Consider the following 22,720-nt stretch of genomic DNA (forward strand, 5'->3'; position numbering starts at 1 on the left):
CTTTTCTCTTTACCATTTCTTCCCTGTCTCAACCTTTCCGGCTGGCCACCTGCTCCAAATTATTTGGGGTGCATGGCTTCACCAGTTCCTCTTTCAGATTTTTAATAAGCCCTTCTCTGAGCTGGTCAAGCAGGGCCAGGTCATTTCATCCCACATCTGTGGCAGGTAACTTAAAACCCAAAATATATGACATATTCTCCTCTATCTCTGCCTGAGTTATCAACTCGTAGTGAGCCTTTGTACTGAATCATCCAACTTTGAACGTTTGTATGATGCTTTGGAAGCCTTTGCCCTCAATTATAGGCATGGCGCTTTAGCTCAGAGGTGGTATTCAGCAGGTTCTGAGAACCGATAGCGAAAATTTTGAGTAGTTCAGAGAACCAGCAAATACCACCTCTGGCTGGAGATTTGACAGTATCCTTCCTCTGCCACGCCCACCCAGCCACGCCCACAGAACCGGTAGTAAAAAAATTTGAATCCCACCACTGCTTTAGCTGCTCTTTTCTTTTGCAGCCTTAGCACAAACCCCAACTTGCTTTGATCTCTGGGAAGTTTGCCCCCCATAAAGAGCTCGCGTTGAGTTGTAAAGGTCAGAATTGGTCCTGTTCCCCTCCAAATTTTTCTGGTAAGCACCAGTGAGAAGACAGGGCTGCCACCTGTGCTGCTGGTTGCTGTGCTGCCTCAGGTAGAGGCAAATTCTGTCACTGCTTTGTCTTAGCTGTATCCCGGCATTTTGTAAATTGGTTGTTTGTGCATCTACTTGCTGTTGGAATCACAACAACATTGCAGTGAGGTTTCAAATGGATAGAAAACACCCCACCCCCAATTTTTTAAAGACAGGAACAATGTTTATTTCTAATCGTCTTGTAGTAAACTCAGCTTTGGTGATCCATCAAACGTCATAGAAACACATCTTCAAGTGCTTTGATGAGACGGACCTAGAGACTCAAATTCATTTATGGTAGCTAGGAGTTTCCTAATCATGTTTCTTTAGTTTGGGTTGCAGTTCTCCTTGTTTTAACTGTTCCGCCATTCTGCTTGTGTCACAATTCCCCTTTGGGAAAAGACTGAAGTTAGGCAAAACCCTCAGAAACACAGCTCTCTTCTCATCACACGGTAAGACCACACTTGGAATACTGCACCCAGTTTTGGTCCCCACATTGTAAAAAAGATGTTGAGACTTTGGAAAGAGTGCAGAGAAGAGCAACAGAAATGATGAGAGTAAACTATATGAAGAATGGTTGCAGGAATTGGGTATGTCCAGCCCAGTGAAAAGAAGGACTAGGAGAGATGTGATAGCAGCTTTCCAATATTTGAGGGGCTGCCACAAAAAAGAGGGGCTCAGCCTATTTTTCAAAGCACCAGAAGGCCAGAGAAGAAGCAATGGATGGAAACTAATCAGGGAGAGAAGCAACCTGGAACTAAGGAGAGATTTCCTGAGAACAATTCACCAGTGGGACGGCTTGCTTTCGGAAGCTGTGGGTGCTCCATGACTGGAGGCTTTTAAAGAAAAAACTCGACAGCCACATGTCTGGAATAGTATAGGGTCTCCTGCTTGAACAGGGGGTTGGACTAGAAGACCTCCAAGGGTCTCTCCCAACTCTGTTATTCTGTAAGTGAGCAATCCCAGCCAGTGGCCTACTCGCTCCTCGTAGCAGTGAACCTACTCCTTCCCCTTTCTTTTTTTCATGATTGACATAGCCCCACCCTTTCCCTTTTTATTGTTATTAGCTTTCATTGCAAACCCATGTTAATGTTGGCCTTTGGCCTTTCTTTCTTCAGGTACCATCTACCTCTGGGATCTTTCTAAATAATTACACATCTCTTTTAACTCAGCTCATGTGAAATTTCTTAGAACATCCATGGTAATTGTCTAAAGCTGTACTTCCGGTAACTTATTTTGAGAACTTCCTTTTATTTATTTCATATTTTGTATGAAACTTCCTAATTCCTTCTGCAGTTGTGGCTGGCTGGTGGTTTACTTCATCTTTTCCAAACTTTGATTATCAGGGATGCTCCTGGTCATCATCTTTCATTTGAAGCTTGTATAATTGTTATTTTTTAAAATGTTATTTTCTTTGAGACAATGTGTGCCAGTTACACATTTTTTGATATCAAGAGCTCTTCACTTGCAGCACACGAGGAGATACACAAGTGTGCATTTATCCATTTTAAATCCTGTTTTCTTAAAAAGAAAACTTCTCTCCAAAGCTCTCCTGCAAGACAATATAATTAAATGAGGCACATTAATAGCATGAGATGAGCCTCACTGGCCACATTTATGACAATATGAGAAGGAGAGGGAGGATCAGGAAGAGTCCTCTTCGATGCGATAAATCAATGCATTTTGATGCATAAAATTTGGAAATACAACTCTATGAATTGTAATAGAGCATGACAAATTCTCATCAACAGAAGTAAATATTAAAACTGCGGTGACAGACAGATGCCTTGCTTCCCACTGGAATGCCTTCTCAGTGCATCCCTCTCCATCTCCTAATGTGCTCTTCCGGGCTCCAAAGGAACAATTGCCCCTTTAACGTTCTTAATGTTTTTATTTCCCCCCCATAGGATCTCTCGGAGGTTAATCTTCTTGCCCAAGTGAGAAATACTCCTGTAAGGACATCCAGAGAAAACCTAAAGCTGCAGGGGCCTCCAGTTCCTGCCCTGGAGGTGGAGGACCCAGTGTCACCTGCAGTGGGAGGGGAGGCGATGGCAGCTGGGGAGTACCAACTGGACGCTTATGACAGCAAGGATGACAGGGCAGGGGAACCTGATGGCAAGTGAGGCTATCCGCCCCTTCATCATTTCCGTAACCATATCAAAGTCGACGTGGGAAGTATGGGGCTCTGATAGACTCAGAGTGACTCAGTGCCTGATCAGCCAGTCCATTGTTGCTAACCTGGGAATATGGGTGAGGGAGATGCCCAGGCCTGTGAGGTTCGAGCAAGTTGATGGCTCACTGTTGGGTGGGGCCCCAGCTACCCACATCCTGGAACCAGTGAGGTGGGAAATGGGCCAGCTTTGGGAGGTGATTCAGTTCATTGTAGTACCAATGATGACTGACTCTGTCATTTGGGAACTAGTCTGGTTGGATAAGTGGGCTCCACAATATGGTGGGAAGGTGGGTATAGGAGATTGAGGATAGGAGTCGGTCCCAGACCTCTTCCACATGACCAGGCTTTGAGAAGAGGTGAGAGTTCAGTGAGCGGGGGACTTTGCCGTTCCTTCCCCCAGGTTTATGCAGACTTGGTGGAGGTTTTTAGTGAGAAGTAGTGTGATATGTTACCCCCCCCACCCCACTGTCTCACCAATTGTGCCATCAAAATCATACCCTGGGAGAAACCACTCAAGCCTAAAATGTATGCAATGACACCCAAAGAGATAGATGAATTGCAACAATATATTGATAAGAACTTGGCTAGAGGTTTCATCCAACAGGCCTGCTTGTGGATTGCAGCTGCCATGCTATTCAAGGAAAAGAAAGATGGGACATTGTGCCTATGTGTCTATTTCAGGAGGATCAATGGGGTCTGTGTGGAGGACATGTACCCCATTCCCCTTATTGAAGGACATGTTGGCCCATTTGGCAAAAGGGAAGATCTTCACCAAGTTGGATTTATGGGAGGCATATTACTGGGTGAGGATTAAGCAAGGGGATGAGTGGAAGACTGCTTTTAACTGCCCCCTGGGAAGTTATCAGTTTCGGGTGATGCCGTTCAAAGTACAGGGGGCCCCTGCTGTGTTCATGCAAGTTATTAATGACATGTTGCATGAACACTTATATCAAGGAGTACTCATGTTATCCTCATATATACAACATCTTTATACATACAAATACCATGGCAGAATTCACCCAGCTGGTATGATGGGTCTTGTGGAAGCTGTTGGTGACGAACCTTTACATGAAACTCTTGAAGTGTGAGTTCCACCAGACCTGTTTGGACTATCTGGGCTGTTGCATTTCCAGCACTGGGGTGGAGATGGATCCCACCAAGGTCCAGACAGTCCTGGAGTGGCAGGCACTGGGGACCTGCAGGCAGCAGAAGAATTTTCTTCACTAATTCCTACTGGCAGCTAATCATTCACCCAGGGGACCTTGGATTGATGGATCTATTGAAAAAAAGGCACACAGCATCTAAACCCCAACTGGGCTAGCCAGTCCAGTGGATGGTGAACTGCCAGTGGGGATTCAAAATCCTGAAGACCTTGTTTGCCAAGAAGCCCATCTTACAGAGCAACATCAAATGACCACATCACTGGCGTCAACCTGAACAACATATTCAGGTTGACACCAGTGATGTGGTTGTTGGTGCTGTCCATCAACAGGTGAACGAATGTGGCCAACTGCAGCCCTGTGCTTACATCTCCCGTAAACTCACCAAAACCAAATAGTGGTGGGCGATCTGTGAGAAGGAGGCTTTTGCTATCTAGTTGGCATTGATGATGTGGTGGCACTTTCTGTGAGGAGAGTGGAGTGCTGTTTGACATGTGGACAGAGCATAAGAACCTCGAGGCTTTCCAGAACCCACATCATTTGTTCCCAAAACAGGTTTGGTGGGCACAATATTTCCAGTTTCAGGTTTACCTTAAAGTACATCCCAGCAGGTAAGAACTTTCTGGCAGACGCCTTGTCCTAGATGCCACAATACAGTAGCTGCTGGGACAAGGTGATCCATGCTATTATGTCCCCCTCTACTTAAGAAGCAGTCCAGATGCCAGTCAGGCTTACAAGCGAGTGTGGACGAGCTGACCCATCTACTACAGATTGAGTTACTGACTGACCCATGGCTCCTGGAGCACTGGCAATTGCCTATGCAATGAGATGGGTTAGCGTGGAAGGGTAGCAAGTTATACATGCTGCATACCCTGAGGTTGCAGGTGCTCCAGTGGTGCCATGTTGTCAACCAAGCCAGCCATTTTAGGTTTCTTAAAACTCTACACCCAGCTGAGCATCAGTTTTAGTGGCCCCAAATGAAAACTGATATAGAGGACTATGTTAAAAGCTGCCTGGTCTGTGCGACCATGAAACCATGTTCAGGGAAGCCCCTGGGCTCTTACAGTCTGACCATGGGAGGAGATAATCATGGAATTCCCAAGAGCAATGGACATGCCATGATATGGACAGTCATCAATCTGTTTTCCAAACAGGCCCATTTTGTGCTATGCCCCAGTTTGCCATCTGCATGGAGACTAGCAAAACTGTTCCTCATGAACGTCTACTGTCTCCATGGGGTTCCCCATAGAATAATATCAGACTGGGGCTGCAGTTCACGGCTAAATTTTGGTAGGAGTTCGTTCACATGATTGGTTCCTCTCAAGGCCTCAGCTCGACTGACTACTCAGCTGACTATTAACAGGCTGGCGGAGACAGTGAATGCTATGGTGAAGAGGTAGCTAAAGTCTTATGTCATCTACCATCTAACTGAGCAGAGCTCCTGACGTTTGCGGAGATGGCATACAATAATGCGGGGCACAGTAGTACCAGCTTCACTCTGTTCCGGGTGGTTAATGGAGTGGTTTGTGCCTTTTCCTGAGTACCTCAGGAATCTCCTTCCCCTCATAGTCCAAATGAGTGGATGGCCACTCTACAGCAGGGGTGTCCAACCTTGGCAACTTTAAGACTTGTGGACTTCAACTCCCAGAATTCCTCAGCCAGCAAAGCTGGCTGAGGAATTCTGGGAGTTGAAGTCCACAAGTCTTAAAGTTGCCAAGGTTGGACACCCCTGCTCTACAGGGAGTGTGGAGTGCTGTGAAGGCAGTACTGAGGAAAGAAGCCCACACCCAGAAGGTCCAGCCCAACAAAAAAATGGGCTCATTGTGTTCTGAGACTCTGGCCTAAATAAATCATTTTTGTTTCCAGAGCGAGTAGCTTCTGCTTTTTTTTTTTTTTTTTAGGTCTGGAGCTTGGACCTTTGAGATATGTGTGTGTTGTGTGTATGTGAATTTCTGAAGAGAGCTTCTGTCTCAAAGCAAAGCAGGCTGTTTGCTTTCTGGCCCTCTCTTCCGTCATTTGTCTTCTCCCTCTTGCGGCCCTATTAGCATATTGCCAAGCTTCCTCTGGTCCACAGGGCAGTAATTGGGCTCTTTTAACAAGGTACACGAGGCATTTTCAATGCAAGTGCTCCTCTCAAATCAGGTTAACCTTTTCAACATTGTGCGAAGGAAATTAATTACTCATATCGGAACGTGTGACCTTTTCACGGCAAATGGGATTAGGGTTGGTGCGCCTCCCTTCGCTTCTCCCTCCCTTTTGCCTTTCATTTTTTCTTTCAAATGCGTCAAACGTGCATTGTGGCTAAAACTAAGTTTGGGTTTTTTAAAATACTAAGTGTAACTAAATCAGGTTGCTTGAAAGGAGTGGCTCTCTCTTCATGTTGTACATTTGCTTGCATTTTTGTGTTTCAGTGGTTTGGAGCAAACTAGGCATGACATCAATGGAATATAAACATTTCAAAAACACACAAATATGTTTATATGTGCAAACAGGTCCTAAGTGGGAGGACATAGGCCACTAAGCAGGAGAAGATTTTACATCCCCATTGCAGTCTTCCACCTAGGAAGGTCCAAGTCAAAAATCATCATAGGATTGAGTTGAGAAAGACAAGGAAGTCTGGGGGAGTTTGCCTCCCTCCCTCTCTGCCCAGCTGCACCTCAAATTGGAGAATAATCAAGTATATAAAGTAGAATAGAATAGAAGCTGGAAGGGACTTTGGAGGTCTTCTAGTCCATCCCCCTGCTCAAGCAGGAGAACCTATACCATCTTAGACAAGCCACTGTCCAGTCTCTTCATCTTCTATGGGGTTTATAATGTGGCAAAGCCTGGCCTGAGCAGGAAAGAAACCCATCCCCCCTGCTGCTACGTTTGATTAAAAAGTGGTCACTTTTGTTGACCTGTCCCAAATGTTGCCCCTTGGAGGAAAAAAACACTTAGACTTTTGCTCCCGCTTAAATTCCTAACACCTCCACAGGCCCCTCTTGAGGAAGCTTTCTCCATAGCCATATGCTGGGATGTAATGGCAGGATATGAAGTTGAACAAACTAAGAAAAGCCCCCAGCCCAGGGGAGGCAAATTATTTTTTCTCACTCTAAAAGTGGGTCAGGTCCAACCTCAACTGTTTCTCTATGTTTTAGCCCAAACATTTCCCAAATGGGTTTACATGATGAGTACCCTTGCTCAGCTCAGAGTTATAAAAAAATGTGTGGGGAGGGGAGGAAAGGAAGACTCCCAGTTCCTTTCTGCTGTTTGCAATTCTGATAATAACTAGCTTGCCTAAAAGCAGGTAAAGAAATCTCAGGGTATCTTAGAAACAGCCAAACGTAACTGGATCGCTCCTCCAGCAAGCTGCAGATGAAAGGGGTGGCTGGGCTTTCGGAGGGAGGGAAATAAATTCTGCAGAACTCATGGAAATGTTTGGCTTCTCATCAGTGGTGAGATTCAAAAAGTTTTACCCCCGGTTAGGTGGCTGTGGCTTGGTGGGTGCGCTTTGCACATGTGCGCATACTTTGCATGCGTGCCTGCACGCACCAAATGTGGACTTTGCACAGACACAGAGATGTTCCAACTCACCTCCTGCAAGTCTGCACTCTCCTGGTTGCTTCAGCAGCTGCCGCACGGCGCTTGGTTGTGCTGCGCAAAGCAGCTGTGCTTCAAAAGCAGAGGATAAAGGTGAGTATGGAAGCCTGAGCAGTGGAGAGAACTGGTTTGGTCTCCACTGCTCATCGCCTCTATGGGCTCGGAAGAACTGGGCAGAACCGGTGGAATTCCACTACTGCTCCTCATCTATATAAGTAGTCCTCAACTTACAATTGTAATTTGAAATAGATTCTGGACCTAAGTTGAGGCACCCATGTGACCGGATCTGGTCATTAATTTTTTGTGGCAATTTTAAAGCAAATCACCATGGTTGTTAAGCAAATACCACAGTTGTAAGTGTGAACCCATTTGTACTAGTTGTAAAGGAGAGCTGGTTGCTAAGCGCCCAAAATACGGTCATGTATGTGTGCGTGGCACAATGTTTTATAACGGCCTACAGAGTTTTATGGATTGGAAAACACTCATTCCAGGCCTGTCATAATTTCCAAATGTTTGTACAAAGACCAGTTGTATGTTAAGGATTACCTGTAGCCTGTTTGAACAGGTCTGTTATAAATTGGCTCCGAGAAGAGGTGAATTTCAGGAGTTATACATTTTTCTTCCTATTAGACTGGTTTCTACATTCCCTTTCCCCACTCTCCTCCTCTCAAAATTCAGTACCTTGAAGCCCAACATTAATGAGCACTAATGAGTGATGCTCTGCCCCCCAGTGCAGGTTTTTTATCCTTATCTGATCCTAGACAAGGATACCTGAAGCAACATTTGAGTGTTCGGAATACTTATAGGGAGAAAACAGAGCATTCTTTGAAGAGAAGAATGATAAGCAGAGCAAAGTGCAATTTGGATTTTTCATAAGTTCAGTAGGCAGACAATTCAACTGGCATATGGTTCACGCACAATATCTATGTTGGATGATGTTGTGGAACACGTTGTACATCCTGGAGTACATGTCATAAAGTCTTGTGCATGATAAAAAGGAGTCCTTGTGGATTTTGCTCCGTTAGTCATTACCGACTATAAGCATCTCTGTTTCAAGGCCATTGTGCTAGCACTGTCCAAAGATATGTCTGCAGTCATGTGGTCAGCATGACATCATCGAGCGTTATTACCTTCCTACCAAAATGGTACCTATTTATCTCCTCACATTTGCATGCTTTTGAACTGTTAGATTGACAGGAGCTGGGACAAAGATGCGAATTCACCCTGTTGCTTGGCACGTGGGTCTCGAACCCAGCCAGCAATCCCAACACCTTAACCGCTGAGCCACTGCACCTTGTGCAGGGATCAATTCTTAAAATCACTAGAAGGAGCACATAGCTCATCTTGATGATTTCCTCAGAGAGCTAGCCAAGATACCCTGAAAAAGAGCCTCCTCGAGAATGCATTTTCTTTCTCATTCCTGTGAGTAAACAAGGCTTTGTTGCTTGCTATGATACAGGAGAGTTTCCATTTCATTCATCAGAGAGCCGCTGAGCTACCTAAAGGGCGATGATGAATATGTTCTTGTGAAGGGGATTGGCCCATCAATCACCCGCGAGAGCTCATTAATAAGGAAGATGTGAAAGAGCTCAAAGTCCTCCAGAGAAGATGGCTTAATATGCTTTCTCTGGTTGAGGAAATTTGCTAAACAGAACACCCAAGAGCCTAAACCTTGATTACAAATTTTATCTGCCTTAAGCATGGAGCTCATGGCTGCTTGCCTCCTTCAGTAACTGGAGGATGGAGAGAGGAAAAAATGAACTCCTACTGTCTTTGCAACTTTACTGCCCACCTAGTGCAAAATACTGATATAGAAAAGCATCAGTGATTGGAGATAGGTTACCTTAAACCTACTTTAGCATTGCTGCAAGACTAGCAAGCCAGCATTGGTGGCACTGGATGAAAATGCCTGTCCTCTACACGAATTGAATACTTTCTTTGCCAAGCGTGATTCGACACATAAGAAATTTGTCTCTTATATGGAAGTATACATGCAAAGCAACATCATCATCCCAATAAGAGGGGGAGTAAAGAAAATAATAAAAGGAATAAATAATACTACTACAGTCATAATACAAATAGACGTTAGACAGAACTGTGAGAATTAGGTGTTCAGCAGAGTGATGGCACAAGGGGAAACAACCGCCCCTGCCTCTAGCTGCTTTGGCCTGTAGTGCCCTAGAGCAACACCCCGAGGGGAGGAGCTGCATCAGTTTATAATGGGAGTGGTCCACAGCTTTCCTTCTGACCCATGCAATATCTAGCTCCCCTGTGGAAGGCAGGCTGGTTGCAGTTACGGTTGCTGAACCAAACCCAAAAGCACCAGCACTAGCAAATAACAAACAACAAAATAACAGCATTGGAAGGGACCTTGGAGGTCATCTAGTCCAACCCCTGCCCAGGCAGGAAAAACCCCACACTGTTCCAGACTTGCAATAGCACTTAAATTTATATACCGCTTCACAGTGCTTCACAGCCCCTCTCTAAGCAGTTTACGGTATCAGCCGATTGCTCTTAACAATCTGGCTCCTCATTTTACTGACCTCAAGAGGATGGAAGGCTGAGTCAACCTTGAGCCAGTGGGACTTGAACCGCCAAACTGCTGGCAGCCGGCAGTCAGCAGAAGTACCAGAAGTACTGCATTCTAACCACTGCTCCATCACGACTTCTAAAATAGTTTTAGAAGTGCCAATGACAGACTCAATAATTCCTCTGTAAAACTGTATCAGCAGCTCCTGGGGCAGTCTGCACTTCCTGAGCTGATGCAGGAAGAACCAAAGGAAATTACATAGGAGCAAACTAAGTCAGAATCACCCAGTTTGCAAGTCATGCCTTAAGCTGCAGATGACTTGCAAATTAAAATATCAGTGGAGTTAGGGTTAATGCCCACTTGATTTTGGTCTCCCTGAATAGGCAGAGAATCTAGGCTTCGACACAGAATGAATGCAGGATCATCATCCGTTGAATTCCATGCCTGTTTATTTGCACCGTATATCGCTTGCTTATTTATCCTTCAAATAAATCTGAAAGGGGTTTCTGCCTCATTTCTAAAGTCTGGGGCTGCTCTTGAGATCAGCTGGACATTTTAACATTCTCTGTTCAGAACAAGTCTCTCTTCCTACCTTTTGGTGACTGAGGGGGTCCTCTGAGCTTGGTTATTTTGCTGCAAAGGGTTCATTACTCAAACTAGGTAACATTATCAGCACTGGTCTTTCTATAGATAGAGGGAGTTTGTATGTATGCTTTTCTCAATTCCATATCCTATCTAGGCAGAACAGAGGGTAGTTATCTCCGTCTCCTGTTAGATGATCGGGAGATTGAGATTTCATGTGGTGTAGCCACATTTGGTGCAGGCTAGGATGAAACATAAACAAGGACTCCAATGGAATACTTTGAACATTGTTTTACAAAAATTCCGCATGTGCTTTGTATATCGTTTCATTGTTTAATTTTGATGCTTCCTTTTCACTGCTCTTTTATTTTTAAGTTAATCTAAACTAACTCTCTCTTCCTGCAGCTTCCAAGCAAAAACAGATTAAGTGTTTTCTCTAAAACCAAGATCTTCCTGCTGAGCAAAGCTCCTTTGGAGTGCAACGCTGTACGAAAATAAGTGAGCCTAGATCAATTCGGATAGCGTTTTTGCAAAGACCCGGAACTGGGTACATTGCAAACATGCAGAAGATGCTAGCTTGAAATTGCTCAGTAGATGCAAGCAAAGTGGTCAGGAACCTGAGCTCTTCCCAAGCGATCCTGCTGCTGTTGCTCTCCCCCCACCACAACAGCTGCCCCCCCCCCCCGATCAAATGCTATTCAAGTCCTTTGGGTACTTCAGCTTTAGCAACCCAAATGCTTGGGGGGCTCGGAATTCTTGCTAGCTCTAATGCTGATTCTCTTCTTCTGGAGGTTTTGTAGGTGTAGCTGAATCACACAACACAGCATTTTCAGACAGCCGGAATTCCCACGCTGAATTATTAGTTATTATTTAAAGGACTGCTAATCAAAACCTCTCTGAGTGGTATGCTATTCCCCAAATTAATAATTTCAGTTAAAATGGACAAGAACAATAGAATAAACATGACACCATCATTAATATTCTGTGATTGGTTGCTGTGAAGGTAAAGGGGAAGTTTTCTCGTTTCCTGCCTTTTTCCTCTGTGTGCTGTGTGGGCTCCCTGTGATTTATCTCATGAGGTTCCTGCTGTGTTGTCTTACTTGATGATGCTTCTGTTTGCCTATCTGATTTACTGTAAATATATTTATTTATTTAAAACTACAAGGTGGTGTCAGCATTTCTCACTCCATTTGGACACCAGCTGCGCAATTCCCTGACAATCATTTTGGAGCTGGCTGCTCATTTTTGATCTCTTCCCCTGAATCCGAGCCCACCCAACCCCCTCATCACAGACAAGATAATATTCACACCGAAACCTCAAAACTGCAAATCATGATATGACACATTCCAAAGTAAAAATATCCTTTTCAATCAAACTGGGAACATCCCATCCTTTCCAAGCTGGCAAACATTCTTGGGGTACAGGAGAGTCTGCAACATATGAAAAAAAAAAAGATGGCGGCTAGGATGGATACAGACAAATGAGTTTTGTAGCCCAGAGAACAGGTGAGTTTCATTCACCCTATTCAACGCCCCTGCTCAAGACAGCAGATCTTAGGCCATCCCAGGCAAATGGTTGTCCAATGTTTTCTTAGAAACCAACTAGTGATGGAACAGCCACAACTCCAAGAGGCAAGCTATTCCACGGATTAAATGTTCTCGCTGTCAGGGAATTCCTGCTTATTTCCAAGTTGGATCTGTTTTAATGGGCCTTCCACCTATTGCTTCTTGTCCTGCCCTCAGGTGCTTTGAAGAATAAGTTGACCCTCACCTCTTTGTGGCAGCCCCTCAAGTACTGGAAGGGCATAATCATGTCACCCCTAATCCTTTTCTTCCTATCACCTAGGTATGTCCCAGACAGTTCCTATAACCATTCGTCCTATGGTTTAGCCTCTAGACCCCTACTCATCTTTCTTGCTCTTCTCGGCACTCATTTCTAGGGCCTCAGCATATATATTTTTTGCATTGTAGTGACCAGAACTGAGTGCAGTATTCCAAGTGTGTCTCACCAGTGCAATATAAAGTGGTATTATCACATCTTGATGCTATTCTATATTGATGTAGCCTCGGACACCATTGGGGTTTTTTTTGGCAGCCACAGCACACTGCTGGCTTATACATAAGTGACTGTCCACTAGGACTCGTAGGTCCCTCCCACAGTTACTATGTGGTTTGAATTCATAATTTTGACCTTTCCCCTTAGCTCGTTGCTTTTTTAAACACTCTATTTTCCCAACCATGGAAAGGCATTGACCCAGCTTCAACTGGGCAAGAGGCATCTGTTGAGCACCGTATCTTCCCCACAGCAACCACCCTAGTCAGTCTGGCAGAGTTTGCTTCCCCCCACCTCTGACCATATCTCAATCATTGGGAGCATCTCCTGCCTTGCCCAGGGATCGAGAGGAAGCTTCAAGAGCCAGGATTCTCTGCCTGGACCAGACGGAAAGCACCAAGACAGTTTTCAGCCCCCTTGGTAGGGGGTCTTATTCATTCCCACCCCCACTAAATCCTTTCAAGCTGGTTTGCCTGAGAGACTAGAAATATGAGAAATGCAGATATAGTCCATTCTCTCCCACTTACTCAAAGAGGTCCAGGCAATGCCACACCAAGGGATCGCATTCACATTGGGTATAAAATGTAGCGGGGAAACTGCAGGCACCCTAAGAATTCCTCTCTTTCACTTAATTTCTGAGCCTGAAATTGGTCTAAGTTGCCTATCAGGAGCCTTTTTTCTTGACCCGATGACTGAACTGATCCATTTGCAGAGTCTTTTCCAAACCTTGGAATAAATCCATTTCCAAACAGTAATTTCCTAGGGAGTCGCCATTAACTCTTCCAGTGCACTGTAAAAATTACGTAAGTAGGTTATGAACAATAACACCAGGGGTGTCCCCGAGGAGGGGAGGTCAAAAAAGTCAAGATGGTGTCACAATGGTGTAACTGAAGTCCTTCCCCCTTTTTAACAGCTAAACCTCAGACAACCTGGAAACACTTGTGAGTACTTCAAACCCCATCCAATCCTGGGGGAGAAATGCAGTTCCTGGCATCGCCGTGATATAAAAAAAGATGTTGAGACTCTGGAAAGAGTGCAGAGAAGAGCAACAAAGATGATTAGGGGACTGGAGACTAAAACATAGGAAGAAGGATTGCAGGAATTGTCTAGTCTAGTGAAAAGGAAGACTGGGGTGGCATGATAGCAGTATCTGAGGGGCTGCCACCAAATAAGAGGGGATCAACACATTCTGGTATAAGGTCTCCTGGCTGAGTAGGAGATTGGACTAGAAGATCTCTAATGTCTATTCTGTTCCATTCCATTCCATTCTATTCTTCTCCAAAGCACCTGATGGGTAGAAATTAAGCAAGGAGAGAGCCAACCTAGAACTAAGGAGAAATTCCAATAGTGAGAACAATAAAACAATGGAATGGCTTGCCTTCAAAAGTTGTGGGGGCTCCATCACTGGAGGCTTTAAGAAGACACTGGACAGTCATTTGTCCAGAATGGCATAGGATCTCCAGCTTGAGCAGAGAGTTGGACTAGAAGACCTCCAAGGTCCCTTCCAACTCTGGTATTATGTTATTCGGCCTCAAAGACTTTCTTCTTTCTTAACTTGAAAAAAGAATGCTACTTTATTCCTGCTCTCTTCCCATACTTCCATTTGCTTTTATATCAGCAACATTTCTACATGTTTTTCATTTCCCTGCCTTTCTACACACCTTTCTGGTCTTTTTCTTTTTCAGAAGCACAAAGAAATTGAGGTAGAGAATCAATCTTGGAAGGGAAGCAGGGAAAAGAGCAGCCAAAGGGAAAAAGGAAACGGTCTGGTGATCCTCCAGAGACTGAATCACACTGGTGGATTGATGAACACAAATTAATCTTTGAGAAAGAGTGTCATCCAATCTCGCAAAGAATTTAAGTTGACTGATACACTGTGAAACAAGCCTTTGCATCAGTTTTGCTCAAGGTTTGTCACAGAAGTCCATCAGGAGAGTTCTAATCAAAAGAAATAAAATGAGTGGCTAGGAAAATGGCTCTTGAAAAATGAAACTGTTTTCAGGAGTGTTTTCTCCTTTTTTCATTCGCAAAAGCACCGGCCACACCTCAACTTTAATTAAGTCGTTCCAAGACCGAGTTTGTATACTGATTTTTACATTTGTTTCTGCATGGATTTCTAATATGCACAAAGATCTGTTTTTTTTTTAAAAAAAAGCACCAGAAGTACAGGCTAGAGGAAGAGAAAATAGAGGGGAGCACCATTTTGGATCGTTTTTTTTGGAGAGAGAGTGCCATCATCACAAGGCTTTCAAATTTTAGTGTTATATTGATGTACAAGAATATGCAGAATGCATGAAATAGCAATATAGGAACTGGATCATTTCCTACATTAAAATTCCTGTTTTATATTAACAGAGTAAAAATTAACTCACAATTAATAGTTCTCCATTGCTCTGTTAATGCATTATGCCTTTGTCTTATGCCTAAGGATATTTAACCATGTAGCAGGACTGTGTTACTATTATCCTTCTCACCTTTCTGGTTACCTACTCCTACTGGTACCTTATGGCTGTCACTTGTTAGTTGTAACTTATGACTTATGATTGCATCTTATGAGTTATGATTTATCACTTTGTTGCTTGTATGTAAACAGAGACCTTATGCACCATAGACAAATTCCTTGTGTGTCCAATCACATTTGGCCAATAAAGAATTGATTCTATATTCTGTTCTGTTCTGCTCCATTCCATTCCATTCCAAACTGTTTCTATTCTATTCTATTCTATTCTATTCTATTCTATTCTATTCTATTCTATTCTATTCTATTCTATTCTAATGTTCTGTTCCATTCAAATTTGTACATATAATCTCCTGTTCCTGTTCCTGTTCCTACTCTACTCTACTCTACTCTACTCTACTCTACTCTACTCTACTCTACTCTACTCTATTCTTTCCAGGCTGGGTCTCTCTTTAATGAGGTTCCACCTCTGGCTTTTGTCCTGAGCTCAGGTGCTTTGGAGAATAAGTCAAGCCACTCTTCCTTATAGGCTAGACATATCTACTTCCTTTAACTGTAACAAACTCTCTGATAAACTGAAAGACAAAAAGGACAAATATAAAAAGTGGGAAAAACAACTCACAACTAAAGCAAAAGACCAGCATACAGGTAGTCCTCAACTTACAACAGTTCATTTAGTGACAGTTTGATGTTACAACAGACTGGAGAAAGTGACTATTTGCAGCTCTCCCTTGACCACATGATTTACATTTGGATGCTTGACAACTGACTCACATATATGACAAGCACCCTTCTGACAAGCAAAGTCAATTGGGAAACCAGATTCACTTAACAACTATATTAGTAATTTAGGAACTGCAGCGATTCACTTAACAAATGTATTGAGAAAAGTTGTAAAATGTGGCAAAACTCACTTAACAAATTTCTCACTTAGCAACGTAAATATTCAGCTCAATTGTCGTCGTAAGTTGAGGACTACTTGTATTGCCTAAATCTGCCAAGATGAAGTCAAGAATGTTAAGGTATAATGTTAACTTTAGATGGCTGACCCCAGAAGGAATACTGGTCTCAAGCGTGAAAAGAAATACAGACTGGACTCACTGGATAAAGCAATGGAGTTCCATAACCAGTATTTTGGGATTGAAGAGGAACGGGAGGAGAGGGAAGCCATTAGAAGGTAGAGATGAAGGGATGCCTGCCATAGAAGAAAAGGAACCACAGCAAAAGGAAAGAGAAAAAGAGAAAAAGGACCGAATAGAGAACAATGGAACAAGACCCAAAGAACTGAGAGAAATAAGACCAACCAGGCGTATAAGACCTGGATATAGATAGAACAATGCAAGAAGAACATCAGATACCTTCCCTAAATATCAGTGGATTGAACTCACCCATGAAAAGGAACAAGACCATCAACATATTACAAAGATTGAGTCTAGACGTAATATCACTACAAGAAGTCCATATAAAAGAAAAACACAAACAACTACTGAAGTACCCCAAATTGGGGAAAGAAACAATTCAGGCTAACCAAATATATAAAGATGAAGAGGGAAGGATTTTAAGCAATATTAAATAATATTAAATAAAAGAAATATTAAATAAAAAACGGGTACTCCTAGTTGCAATCTACACACCAAATAGTGGACAAGAACAATTCTATAAAAAAACAACTAAATAATGCTATATGCGACATGGAGTGTGATAATATCTGTCTCTTAGGGGATTTCAAAGGGATTACAGACAAAAAAATTAGACTATGAAAGCAATAGAATAAGGAAAGGAGTAAGAAGGATTCAACCTAGAACCTTCTTTAAAATGGCAGAAGAGTTAAATATAGAAGGTGCATGGAGAGAGAGGAACTGGGGGAAAACCAATACACATTTTATTCTAACAGACACGGATGTGTTATGTCTCACCTGTACCAACAAGGTGAGAAGTCCAAATTTCCAACCAAATACAAACAAGCAAGCAAGTCCAGTAATTACAGGGTTAAATTCCTTGAGCTGATAAAGTTCTTGGCAGTCTCACACAAGCTGTCTGCCAAGTCCGACAAGAAAGCAGGAATATAAATCACAAGCTGTCACCGCACACAGGATACTTCCGAAGCTTCTCTCACTAAGTAACACGTTGTCCCGAACAAGTTCCTAGAGCGAACACACCCACTTTTATTCCCTGTGGGGCGTGTCAGTCCCTCATCTCAGTCTCTGATTCGTCCTTTCTTTCTGTGTTGCAGCTCACACTTTTGCCTGCGCCGTTGCCTCGCATAAAGCCAGCATTCCTCAGCTTGATCTTCAGTCAGAGGCTCTGATCCGCTCTCCTGGTTATCTGCCGACACCTGAGGCACAATCAGGGAGGAAGGTCTTGCCGAAGAGGAAAGTCCTGGGGAGGAAGGCAATTCCAAATCCTCTAACAAAGCAGACTCAAACCTCAAAGCCAAATCCTCCTCTTCCTCATTGTCCAAGTCTTCGTCCTCTAACAGAGCAGGCTCAAACCTCCGAGCCACAACACAGATGTATATGAGGCAGTAATAGATACAAATTTATGGGCAGATCACAATCCAATGAGAATTAGCTGGAAAGGATGAAAGAAAAATATAAGATGAACCGATCGATACTAACAGATGTAGAACTTAAGCAGATGTTGGAAAAACAAATGGAATTCTTCTTTAAAGAAAACAGGAAAGAAGATACTTCGTTACAAAACCTGTTGGTGTTCAACAAAAGCATATATGAGAAGAGTTGCCATAATATTTGCAGCGAAGAAAAATAAAAGGAAGAAGCAACACAAAGAACCTTAGAAGAAGAATATAAAAGACTTGAAGCAGCTGGGAAAATACAAAATGGCCCCTCCAGGAAGTGGCAAAAACCCATAAGGTGCAAGCCAATAAGCATTGAGCCCCTCCAAAAGCCTTTCAAGGTAGGGAGCAAAGTGTACCTGCTGACAAAATACTCAAGGCTGAAACTCCCCTGCAAGAAATTGGGACCGAAATTCATAGTACCTTTCCCAATAGTGGAAGGGATTAATCCGGCTACAGTACAGCTGAAGCTCCTCCACCTACTAAGGAAAGTTCATCCGGTTTTTCTTTAGCAGCTTGCTAAAGCCAGCAGTAGGCTCCCAGCTGAGACCAGTAGACCGGTCAGCCCCTAAACCAACCATAGTGCAAGAATCTGTCTTTACACAAAAGGAAAAATTAGTCCAACCTATCAAAAATGGTCCATAAAAACAAACTAGGAATACAAGTCAAAATAGGCAAGAAAATAGTAAGACAATGCCTATCCACTCTAGACAATTCAAATCACCAGGACCAGGTGGATTATATCCCAGAGTTCTAAAGGCGTTGGCAGGGATGCTAACCTCCTGTTGATGCAGCCCAGGAATACACTGGGTTTTTGGGCAGCTGCAGCACACTTCTGGCTGATATTAAAACGATGGTCAGCTAGGAAACCCAGATTCTTCTCACTATTGTTGAGACTAGAATGTCCCAGTTCAGATACCTCTTTGATTGTGGTGCTTGACTCACTCACTTTATTTTAGCACCCCCGCAGCCTCTCAGGATATTTGTGGGGATAAAATCAGAGATACTTAAGCCAGCCATCATGAATTCTTAGTTGTAAGATGTATATACAATGAATAAGCATATTTTAATGGAGTTTGTGCAAGGAAAATCTTCTAATCCCCCTTTCAACCTGAGGCCTTCAAATGGGTTGAGGTTCAACTTCCATAAGTCTATCCAGCATTATTCCACCAGGATTTGGTGAGTTGAGCCAGAGTGCACAAGCTAGGTAATGGTGGCCTCATGCTTTGTAACCAATAATGAAGGCACTTGAAATGTACTGGAAAAGCTGAGGAAGGTTAACATCTCCATCTCTTTTTCTGCCTACCTTAAATCTTTACAAAAGCAATCTGAAAGAATGAAAGGGTTTGAGCCAGAGAGACCAAGCTGTTTTGTTGCACTGGGTTGGTTTTGTCTAAAGCATTTCATCTGTCTCAATTCAACTCCTCCAGATGCCACCCAAATACTTTATTCACTGCAGCAAATCACATAAACAAATGAAAATTAGAAGTATTGTTATCCAGATAATCCATCAAGAAGCTGCTACTCCTGCTCTCAGTGCTATGCATATTTATAATGCCTCTGTTGGCAGCATGTCCAATTAGAACAGATGGCTGATAGGTTACCTTGACTTACTATCCAGAGAAATTGGACAGGTAGCTATAAAATTTGGCTCCTACATTCCAGATTAGTACTTCTAGAGATTGTTAACTCAAGATGGCCAACTAACCAAAATTTATTTATTTAGTGTATGGCAGGCACATGTTAACCAAGGATCACTGAGGTGCCTCTGTGAAAATAATTTTTTGGGGGTGATGTCATCTTTACCCACGGGATGCCAGAATGCCGGTAGGCATTCGGGGAAGGCTCCTTTTTGTTAAGGTCTTGGGATTTAAGAGCCGACCAGCAGTCAAGCTGACCAGATGTGGCTGATGCAATAAGAGTGAATCAGCATTGCATGGGTATTTTCTTTAAGACTGGGGATGGGTTCTATCCCTTTAAGAGGTGTTTATATAAGGCAGCCATTATAGAGGGCATGTTCTTCTCTCCTTGTATCCAGTATCCAGAGCGGAGTTTCTCTGTGTAGAGTTAAGGAATTTGCCAGCCATGTATATGTCTGTATATAATTGTTGTATATAAACCATTGTTAAATGTTAAATGTCTAAGTCTCTGTGTGCTGTGTTTTGCTTCTGGGTTGTCTCGTAATAATAGTCATGCTGCAAACTCTCTGACACCTTTCTTGTCCCTGCACAGTTTATTCGCTCAGAGGAATTGAAACAATGAGTTGCCCAGCATCTTACCACATGAGCCACTATAGCCCCAACTAATCGGAAAAATAAGTGACACCATTACAAATAATGCTAAAGGTTCTAAACTGGAACATCAAGAAATATGCATACCTTAGGCAGACCTTGGACAATTTATGGGTCCTTAAGAAAAACATCAGCAGCAGAAAACCTGTAGTGGGCAAGACAGTGTGGTGTGCATATGCCCATGGTGTGTGTGTGTGTGTGTGTGTGTGTGTTAAAGCTGGGCTCTCATGTTTTTAATTACACGTAGTCCTTGATTTACAAGCCTGTGTTTACTGTCAGTTTGACATTGCAACAGTACTGAAAAAAAAAATGGCTTATGACTGTTTTCACACTTACAACCGTTGCTGCATCCCCAGGGTCACATGATCAAAATTTGGATACTTTGCAATTGTCATGTCTTTATCAGCATTGCAGTGTCACATGATCCCTTTTTGCGACCTTCTGATAAATAAAGTCGACAAGGAAGCCAGGTTCACTTAACAACCATGTTACTAACAACTGCAGGGATTAGCTTAACAATTGTGGCAAGAAATGTCATAAAATGAGGCAAAACTCACTTAACAATTGTTTTGCTTAACAACAGAAAATCTGAGCTCATTTGTCAAGGACTACCTGTGGAATGTTTTCAGTCCTGTCAAAAGCTTTGTTCATCTTTGATCTAAATGTTGGTTTGCACTTTTGGTCTGTGTGGAGTCAGCCTGTGGTCTTGCCTTGAAGATGATCAGATTTCCTCTATTGAAGTTGGAATGTTGTGCCCTTGTTGGAGTCTGGCTCCGAGGGAACAGCTGACAGGGAGTGGGAGTGTGACTCTGGTGGTTGTGGAGGAAACTGGGGAAGGGCACAGGCCAGATGGGCATTCAGAGGAAGACCCAGAGCCATCCCCTCTTCATCCTAGGGCAGGCAGGAAGGAGCGGATAAGGGAGAAATGTGAGTGGCGCGGTCTATGGGGGAGGAAGGGGCCCTGATCCCCTTAATGGGTTGCAGCTGGGGGACTGGTTAAAAGGACAAACTGAGCATGGCAAAGGTGCTGGAAGCAAAGCGTGCATTCTTGTTGGAGCTTATCTGGGTTTTGGCTTCCTCCCAACTGTGGTTGCTGAGTTATCTGGTAGAAGTTTGCAATTAATCATCCTTTCCTGCAGTAGTAATTCCTTCAGTGTGGTATGTTGGTTTTTTTTATTTCGAATTAACTTTACTTTGGGTGTGGACTGCATTTACTCCTTCTGTAAACTGTTTTCTTTAAGAGTTTGATATCCAGCCGAGGATAATTGAACATTGGTGCTAAATTGGATGAATTAAAGGGACTTTCTTCTATTTTTGTGACTTGGTAATTTTTGGGTCACACCCCGGGTGTGACATGGGGGCACAATTTCCTTCATCCCCAGATAGCTAGGCCCTAGGGCTGATCACATATAATCCAGGATCCTTCAAATCTGAGAGTTGGGAGTGATGGGCAAGGATGCTTGCAGAGAAGTTGTGTAAATCCCTGTTTGTCAAGATTATGTCCAATAATTGATCGAACCTGCAGGCTTGGCTGTCTCTCATCTGCCTGCAAAGTATTTTCCTTGGTGAAAAATCAAGAAGTCTTTGGAGCAGCAGTAGTAATAATTACTGGAAGTTTACCTCTGCTTCAGACATTTTCAATTCTTTTATCAATTTTCGAATGTAAATGACAGAATCATTAAATCTATTTGCCCAAAAATTGAGGCAAACTGCTGTAACTGGGTGATAGGTGTGTGTATGTATGTGTGTTTTATGTATGTCTCTTTGCTAAACACATTATCGCAGCTTAAACATGAGGGAGAATTTCAATTAAGGGTGGGAGTTCCTTTTAGGTGTAGAGGAAAAAAAGGAGCTTAATGATTAACTACAATGAGAACTATGTTTTCCCAATGTTGGGTTTTTCAAATGGGAAATATTAGCAAACCCCTTTCTCTTTGAATTTGCATGGAAATTGGGGTGTGTTTTGATTCTGAATTTTCCCCATATTTACTGTTTAGTGCTTGGAATGGACTAATAGTTTTAACACAGGATATATTCCATTTATTTCTTAAACATGTTATACAGCCTGTGTCTCAGGAAGACCAGGCAGGTAACATGACCAAATGAGCTAATTCGACTTTATTGTAAAGTTACATTTAGAATCTTGCAAGTCTGAAAGTACAAATTTCCCACTATCTCCTTTCAGAGCCTGAGAAACTAAGGGTGACCTTTTTGAGCCACTTTCCCTGCCCACTGTCCAGCTGCAGGCTAGGCTGCCTCTCATCTGACTGTTCTTCCTAGGCAGCATCTCTTGGCCAGTTTCCCAAGGTCTCTCTCACCTACCATCACAGCTCGCAGTTGATAATAAAAAAAATCGAAATCCTAAAACACTTAAAACAACAATTAAAAACCATTAAAACTAACAACAGAAATTAGCAATTAATAGCCTAGTTAAAAGGCATGCTTTAGGGCCTTTTAACAAGCCATCAAAGAGTCTGGCTAAGGATGTATATCTGTGAAGCAACATCCATTCAAATAATGACTTTGAGATTAGGTGGGAGGTCTGCTAGACTAGAGTAGGAGACGTCACATTTGTCACCAACTTTATTTTTACCCAGGGATTGATTGATTTATTTTATGGTGCATTCACATCATATTTCAGTAAAAAAGAAATAT

The sequence above is a fragment of the Pseudonaja textilis genome, chromosome 10 (assembly GCF_049901715.1).
Source record: "Pseudonaja textilis isolate UNSWEBS1 chromosome 10, rPseTex1.2, whole genome shotgun sequence".
Lineage (NCBI taxonomy): Eukaryota > Metazoa > Chordata > Lepidosauria > Squamata > Elapidae > Pseudonaja > Pseudonaja textilis.